Genomic DNA, 9751 nt, shown 5'->3' on the forward strand with positions numbered 1-9751 from the left:
CAATTGTTTTATGTGTTGCTTCTATTAATTATATAAAGCTAAACAACTCTACTTTAAGTTTATTTTTTTGGTACATACTTTTTCGTTCCCGATCAATTGTTTACCTATTTTATTTGTGATTGCAGTCAGTTGTTATTTTCTCTATCTCTGGAATATCGTTGATGGGTAACTTAAGCTTTTAAAGGGGTAATTTATATTCCTTTAAGTTGGATACATTAACAAACACGTGTGACGGTCTCATGGTAAATAACAACAATTTGTTTATTAGCAATAAATATAGGTATATTACTATGTTGTCTTACGGTGTAGTTGGAAACTATCCGTTGCATGCGGAATTTTTTAAAGGGTGATGTTCTTGAGATTTGATTCAATTTCAATAGATAAAAAATAATGTTACACTTTCTTTATTGCTGCCAAAAAAAAAAAAAAAAAACCATAAGAACTGTGTGACAGTGTGAGTATGCAAATTTTTTTTTTTTGGGTTTAAATGTAAGTATATATAAAGAAACCGAGCTTAAAACCGAAGTCATTTACAAACCCGCACTATATTAGAGACTAAAGAGGCCGGATTCCAAACGTTAAAACCAAGCAGCCACAATAATGGCCACCCAGATCAAAGACTTTATTAGCCTCAATCTAGCTTAGGAACCGTTAATCTTCTTCTCATTGAGTCTTCTAGATTCCTTTCTTTATTATTCCCTTGCTTCTCCATCCCACTATCCTGGAAAGTCCCTCCATCAACGATCAATCTCTCAGTTCTTATCTTCAGGGGAAGCTTGATCCTCTTATCAATTCGATGATTTGTATCCTCGTTAGATTTCTTCACTATACACTTCGGTCTGTCAAGCACATCACCAATCGGAGCCCTTTGAAGGTTTCTACCTCTTTTTTCCACGCACCAGGCGAGCACATTTGTATCAGGTATGTTCAATACAATTTTCTGATTGAGCACTTGAATGATTTGAGAATTATAGTCACATGTTGATTCGTCACAAATCCCTCATCGTTTGAGTTTCGATTTTGTATTGAGGGACTCAAGTATGCAAGTGTATGGTGTTTGTAATTTAGGTGTCGCTGATTGTTGACGATCACGGATTAACGTTATATGGAGGCATCATTAACTTGGTAATATCCGTTAATCAACAATATTTCTCAACAAAAATCCACGATCAAATCAGCAAATAATTGAAAATCATAAATAACAAATGCAAAAGAACAAATATATGTTTATATTTAATACTATAACTACGGTATCACCAAATCTTCTTAGTTGTTCCTCACTTTCAATCATCATCATCACTTTCGTAACTTTCCTCCGAATACAAAAGTGGTCTCTTTCCCATAGCTATTGCTCTTGCTCTATCTGTTTGAATATCGTCACTGTTTTCTGAAAGCAAACGCCGTCTTTTTTCCTTAGTTTTCGCTATTGCTTCATCTTCACTTCTTTCTGAAATGACAAGTGGTTTGTTTCTGATAGAAATTGCTCTTGCTTCATTGACAACTTCCTGTGAAGTCATAAGCGGTCTCTTTCCCATAGCTTTTGATATTGTGGTAGGTTCTACCTGTGCACAAAATATTCATTGTTTCTTATGTAGGTGTTATAATCAATATTGTAAACACAGAGTATGATAATATAATATGACTAACCTCATGGGAGCTGTAATCAAAGATATTCGTGGCGGTAAACGTCTGCTTGTACTTGACTTTATGATTATATTCGGTAATCTTTAACTTGAGAACAAATGTTTTATTCTCAAACGTGTTTCGAAGTACATGTGGATTTTTAGTATTTGATGTTTTTGACAGATTTAGTGTTTTTTTATTTATTTAATTTAAAGAAATTAATTTATTTATTTTTCTCTCCTTTATTACACACTTTTTCAACAACCACTTTCTTATAGTTTTTACCTGGTCCATTCCGGATCCTTAACTCTATTTCGGTTTTTAAAAATCGCTTTAATCTTTTCTCTCGATTTAAATTTTAAGTTTTTATAAAAGAAAGATTTTAATTCGATTTTAAAACCTCTAAGTTCACCTTGACCTTCCATTACATTTTCGTTCTCCCTTTTTGTTTTTCATCTTCCCTTTTTTATTCGCATTTTGAGGCGTGCGTTCACCCATGGACGGTTCGAAAGGATGATTCATGTCAGCCGACCCCAAATCATTTTGGGATTAAGGCTCTGATGTTGTTGTTGTTGTGTTTCGAAGTAACCTTGGGACTTTGTCATTGTTATCGTCATCGCATTCAGCCTGTCCGATCAAACAAAGTTACAGGGTATAATGTTTTGTTATCCAAGTAAAAAGATATTTAGATTGTCAATATGAAAAAGAAAGCTATTACCTCATTTGTGTGAGCGTCATACAAGGTACTTGCTTCATGTCCAATTATTATTTTTGCTTCATCATTAAAGATTATGAGAGTGGCTGAATCAGTCTCATCTTTAACTAATAATTCCAATCGATACCTACGGTTAAAAGGGAAAAAAAAGATTATTAATGGGTGTACTATAAATCGTTCACCGATTAATAATGTAACACCCCCACATACCAAGGTGCCTTACTAAGGACCACCCTAGCCTATGAAGATGCTACCATCTCGGTTGCCCGAGGTAAGTATGTCAAAAGTAACCATTCAAGAACAATTATTAAAGTATAAAGTTTAGTGAATACATGGTCTTAACTGAAAACCAAAGTACAAGTATATAAATCTCAATACATCAAAACAAGGTATCTAAACTCTTGACAGCGGAAGCTAGACTCAAAGTAATGATATCCCATCCTCGTTCCCGCAGCTAAATGTAATCATCACCTGTCACAATCGGCTCACCATCCCCGAATGGATCACCACATTTTAACAAAACACAACGGGGTCAGTTCATTGAATAATCAAAATAACCTAATCGCGAGAAACAACCAAGAGAACAACTATGCAACCATTCTCCAACTCCAATCATATCTCATATCTGGCTACACACCAACAGCAACAGCTAGTCCATACCGCCAGTGGGAGACCGCAGCCTTGCCCACCTAAGCCCCGCTCATCGCAACGAGCAACAACCCATGTCCATTAATGTGCACATCCCCCCTTTGTGACGGGAACCACAAGGGGCGAATCAAGGGCGTGAAGCCATTCCCGAAAATGACTCCACTCAGGCGAGGACGCACCTCACAAACATAGCCAATCCACCACGATGCCAACAACCAAGAAAGATAATACCAACAACGATACTAATCTTGCCAATACCACAATAAATCATCTTAAATCAATTAAACACACAACTGAGTAGAGAAACCCTACTTTATCACTGATCTGAATCACAAGCACATAGTGGAAGTTAGAATTGTTCCTCTACGAATCCTTCACCTAATAACAATCACAACAATACTAATCACAAACATGTCAATCCACCTTTCCCCCAAATCTAATCATTAGGGCAAAATCCTAAGAGACAATTCTAATCAAAAGACACAATATTAGTGACTTACCGACGAAACTAATGTGAAAGAGATAAACGAAAGACTTACGAACGATCAATTGCCTCGAGAGTGATTAAGGGTGATTAGAGGAGTGAAGAACATAGTTTAGGTTTTGGTAAAATGAATTAGAAACCGTTAACGAGGTTTATATAATAATCTTTAATCACCCTTAATCAAACCACGGAAATTAATCCCGTCAGACCTAAGCATTTCTCGGTCAAGTACCAGTGTACTTACGAGTACCCTTTCATCGGACCGAGTATTACACTACTACCGAGTGTTCCCGAACGAGGCGACCGGAAAACACACGACACCTTACTCGGCCGAGTTAGCCCTATTCGGTCGAGTAAGCTAGACTTAGAAAACCGTGGTATTACAGTCTTCCCCCCTTAAAAACGAACTTCGTCTCCGAAGGTCACACCCATACCTACATGGCAAGCACACATACAACTCCACCAACTATCACCGCACAACTCTCATCCTTCATCCTCAGCATTAACGCACCCAACAATGCCTAACGCCTACCTAAAAACGCAGCTCACAACATAGCATCAACCATAGAGTAGCTCACCTAACTGCATAACTCTATCGAATACCAACAACACAAGAGCCGCTAACTTTGTCTTACTTCCATACCGCTCACTAGAAAATCCAATATCACCACCATCTAACAAGCGAGTTGTTACATTCTACCACCCTTAAAATAAATTTCGTCCTCGAAGTTTACTCACACTCATAAACATCACCACCCAAAACGGTCAACACTATCGTAACCATACTTACCTACAACCTTACTCCATAACCATACACATAAAATACATACTACTAGAAGCATAACCTTTACATTTCATAACATCAACCACAAGTCCATCCTTTATTCCACATCAAGACTCAACACTTACAAATATACGACCGTACGTATAACCATCAAACTCTCTTTGTCGCATCTACTCCTCTTAAGATAAATGTTACGTCCTCGTAAACCAACTAGTACTAGATCCTTAGCTATTCCTTCCCCTTATCACCATCCCATGTCACTGATAACCGACTATAACCTTAACACCAATAACCATTCCCAGTTCCCACGGCTCTCGCTCTCCCTAATTCTATACTCCTAATCATTCCGCACACCACATAACATATACCACAAAATCCTCAACATAACCACTATCACAAATCTCCCACATAACCGCACAACCACATTTTTGTCTATTCACGTACCTAACCCCACCACCTAACTCACGACCGAAAATTGTTACACACCCACTTGATCCTCAAATTCCCTTTTTATTGTCATCAGACTTGTCCATAACTTGACATGATACTAATTCCCAAACACTTCATACTTACTGTTCCGATAAAAGACTATGAACCAACTACAACTTCCAGCTCAGTACCCACATGTTCCGCTAATTATTTGCCACAACTATGTCAACAAAAGTCTCATCTAACATAAGATCGAAAGTGTTCCAACCACCTACCCCAACTATGTTTCTTCAACAAGGTATCACTGTAACTATGACAACATCGACCACATGTGCAACTCTCTTCCATATTATACTCTAGTCTTCCCCACAAGTCAAAATTACAGGAAATAGGAGTAAACAAAACAACAATCTATATGCCCATACTAGACTGACATAACCTTTCAAAAGTTCATCTCACAAGTACCCCACCTACTCCACCGGAACTGATGACGACATCGCAACACCGCCACCAACAGCCGCACCGCAGCACGAAAATACCTGCATCGCAACACGGAGTACCGTGCTCGGATCACAACCCGAGACACCACAACCACATCGTTAAACATCGCAACTTATACTATCTCATAATTACTGACTCAGTACAACTTCATTGATAAAAGAAAACTTCCTTAATACCGCTTTATTAGATCACCAAAACACAACATATTACACGGAATAATTAGATAAGAACTTTATGAATATCATACCATACTACTACTCATGAGGTCAGAACCTCACACGATCACTTGCATACATTATAGACCCATAATTAAATCTAACTAGCCAATCCTGATCACGTAAGTTACCACTTGATAATGGATATCTCTTACCCGAGCTTAACTCAGACGCCCTTCATAACCTATCCTCCCATCCACACAATTACCACCACCTGACAAACGTAACCATATCATAAGTACCCATCTACTAGCAAACACCTCCTCTATCCACATCTTGTACTCCCTCACAACCATACATACCAATCAGGCCTCCACAAAATCAACCTCTTTAGAACGGTTAACTTCCCTATTTAACATCATCCTTAACCACTAGTGATGACACCACGACACCACCATCTTTCATATAACTACTCTCTTACCATCACCTCTAAATATAGCAACTCATTTCCATCTTTGGTTATCATCCCAAATAACGAACATTAAATCCATCAACAAAAATTACCTCAACAACTATTCAAATTTTATCCTTGATTATATCGTCACCTAGCTCACCACCATAGTCTCATACCATACAAATACTCTACTAACTTCCTACTCTTTTAATTCCTCAACCTCATGACCAACAAGTCGTCCCGCAATTTATATATTGTTGGAGTATGTGTCCTCAACAATAGTGCGGTTACATGATTTAAATATCATTTGAAAATCTCTAATAAGAATACGTAAGGGATGATTCATTTATATAGTCAACTGATCAACATTAATCGCTAACGATTGGCTTGCTAGAGTTTGACGTTACTGTCGTAGGACGGTGGTGGTCAGTTGATCTCTTAAGGTTACATCTATAGGATGATGTCCTAATCAGTAAAGTTAATTAGTTGTATATCGATATAAGTTAATTAATTCCTTAAATAAGAACAATTTATATTTATGAGAGGAAATATGTATCTTATTGTAATTCGATTAAATAATATTCAATTTAGTGGATTAATACATTAATTTACTAAATTATGTTCAGGTTTTATAAATATTTCGAGGTATAGGTAATTAGTTATTTACATTTACAAGAGGTTGTAAATTTAGCTAACTAGCTATTATGGGACCCATTATATGTTGATATAATGGTAAAATATTACTCAATAAGTTGAGTTAATATATGTTTATTAATTTATTACATAATTGTTGTATGATCAAATTAATATTTAATTATGTAAGATAATTAAACATAAGACTTATAAGCATTTGTGAGACAAATATTATAAGACAAAACTGGACCCATATACACTCAAGTGTACCGTCCAAAATGGTAGCATGCTTGAGTTTTTGGTTTTGTCATTTTGTTGTTGGAAAGATACTCCAACATCTTATGAGACACTTTATTCTAGCTAACCTATTACCTACACTAAAGCATATGCATGTGATATATTTGGAGAAGACCAAAATGCTCTATAATAGAGCATTTGGACGGTACATAGATTATGCATGAGAACAATTTGTTCTTCTCTTTTTCCTCTACCATCTCTCAAGATAATACACATGCAAAAATCCCTCTCTCATATTCATTTTATCTTTCTCTAAAACTTGAGATTTTTTGATCTAAATTGTTCAAAAATACTACTAATATTATTAATGTAATATATGAGTATTAGTAGTCATTTTTAAGATAGACTACTAAATAAATATCTATCAAACATTATTTAGTAGTGATAAGGGCTAATCTTGGGTGCATCTCTTGAGGATGGTTTCTACATTTGAGACCAAAGTTGGAGGATCTTCCATTGACATTTAAGCTCAAGAACAAGTGAAGGTAGGAGACCTTACTTGTGCCCATTTCGAACCATTTAACAATGTAAGGAACATTGTTTTCTTATTTTATCTCTTATTTAGTTATGCATGCACTAGATCCTTAGAACACATATTAATATGTTAATTAGTTCACCATTAGATATGTCTAATAATAGGTATATGAATCTAACAATTGGTATCAGAGAATAGGATGTTGCATGCATAATCGATTTATAGTTTTTTCGAGTTATTAGTAATTTAATTAAAACTAAAAATTTGCGATTTATTAGATAAAGCAACGAAATATTGATGCATGTTGTATATTCTTGTGCTAAAATGTTTTTAGGTCATTTTTATGATTTATGGTATTTTATTGCTCATTTTAATGATTTTTAGTTATTTTATTACATTTTTATGACTAAAATGGTATTTAAAATGCTAAAAATAGTTAAACTAAGTCTCTGACCTTGAAATTTTTATATGACCGCACATGCATATTTTACTTATTTTATGTGAAATTTCGTATAAATTTGATTTATTTTGCATGATTTATGATTTTTATGAGATAAAAATGAATTAAATGGAGGTAAAATGGTTAAATATAGTTAAACTTCGAAAAAAGCCATGAAATTTTAATATGTTGTCACATGCATATTTTACTCACTGTTTGTAAAATTTAAAATGAACTTGATTTATTTTGAATGATTTATGAATTTTTAGAGTAAAAATAACATTAATAGTGACTATTTTAGCATAAATAGCTAAAACGAATTACATGGCATGAGAAAATTATTTTAGGTTGCACTTATATCCCATTTATCAAATCTAAAGTTTTAAAATTGATTAGATTAATTTTTGTATACTTTAGTTGTTTTATTTGATAAAACCGATAAATCGCAACTATATTTTTCTCAAAATAAATTCGAAAATTTTAACCATCATTTTTGACATTATGAGTGTCGTGGATATATTCCAAAATGTTCAAAAATTTAAAATTCAAATTTTGAAATTATTGTAATTTAATTTGGATTTATTTCATAAATGTTATGATTTTAGGGTAAAAAATGAGCATAAAATTAAATCAAGTTGAATTACTGTAAAAAATTGAGTGATGACTAATTTTTGAGACCTAAGAGTGTTAGGATAATTAACTTGGATTAAAATTATATTTTAGTATTATTTAGCGATTTTTATAAGTTAAAATCATGCATTTCCATAAAACCGGGTTATATAATCGATATAAGTTAAATAGGGCGATTTGCCACATAATTTGGCATAATAGACACATATTATAATGCTGCATATTTCATTGTTGAATGTCATATTTTATTTATATAATTTTGAATTATGTAATTTATCTTAGTATGACCTTTAGTTTTAATCAATATTATCCGCAATGAGAGGGAATATTGATTCGGTTGTAATTTAATGTGATCTCGTATCACTTTTATTTTACTAGTTTTTCATTTTACAAATGTATAATAGGAATAGTTATGTATTTTTATTATTATTTGTAACTCCGAAGTTCCTTCAAGACGGTGTCATTCGAAAAGGTGTTCCGACAAAGACGGTGTTATTGGGAGGCGTACCACTTGAAGATTCAAGGGACCAAAGGAGTTGGTTTCCGAATTTGTAATAGATTATTTGATTTTCTATTTTAAGAAGGCTATACTAGGTATTTATTATTTGTTTTGCATTTCTTTTACTATGTTGCATGCATTGCCAAATCGCCATAACAACACATGCATATCACATCGAGTCTTCGACCGTGTCAATTATAATGATCGATAATTTGACTTTTAGTTCACTTAAAATTGATAGATAATAAATTGACAAGACTTTTACTTTTAAAAGATTGAGACTTAGTCTTACCACATAGTAGGAGCCCATGAATCTAAATTTCATAAGGAGTACAATACGATTTTTCGGGGTGCTTCAATTTACGTTGGGTAAGTGGGGTAATAAGTAGTTATTACACTTCGAAAGTTTGGTTGATCTCAACGAAGGTATTTTGCTACCGTAGCCGCAAAAGGTTCGGGTTAAAGATGGATTTAATGTAAAATCATCGACCGAGAGTTCTAATTGTAGAATCGGTTAAGAGGGTTAACCCACCAAGTTATATTAGTAAAGATGTAGAGGGCTCGTAGGCTCACATCCAAGTTAATATGAATTTTGGATCTCGGAGTCATTCATTATAGTTGGGTAGAGGTTACTATATGAATGCTATACTTGTATTTACAAGTATTATAACTATAAATGTTAATTGTTTCCTTTATCTCCGTTTTTGCACTTATTTTTCCGCAATGGATTCATCTAATACTCTTATACCGATCACCATTAATTCGTGACTCTAATCATTCAATGAAAAATGTTCCTTGTTTGACAATGATACGACTAGAGAATTACGCTTTGGCATTGGTTAGAATGGAAATCTTTGCTAGTGAAGTTCTACCTTACCACTTCCACACCTCCCACTCCTATATTCATGCCCACCTCTTTAGTAAGAGAATCTTGGGAAGAAAATTTCACTAATTCCAAGGCATCCTTGTTTGTAGAAGCAAGGAG

At 34.3% G+C, this 9751-nt stretch overlaps 1 long non-coding RNA gene across 1 annotated transcript; it reads left to right on the forward strand.

Moving 5' to 3' along the window:
• Positions 1-555: 555 nt before the first annotated feature.
• On the forward strand, positions 556-8855 carry LOC141623522 (uncharacterized). Its single transcript, XR_012533428.1, has 2 exons — positions 556-921; positions 7103-8855. It is a non-coding gene; the product is annotated as an uncharacterized LOC141623522 (long non-coding RNA).
• The last annotated feature ends 896 nt before the right edge of the window (positions 8856-9751 follow it).

This window comes from Silene latifolia, chromosome X, assembly GCF_048544455.1.
Source record: "Silene latifolia isolate original U9 population chromosome X, ASM4854445v1, whole genome shotgun sequence".
Classification (NCBI taxonomy): domain Eukaryota; kingdom Viridiplantae; phylum Streptophyta; class Magnoliopsida; order Caryophyllales; family Caryophyllaceae; genus Silene; species Silene latifolia.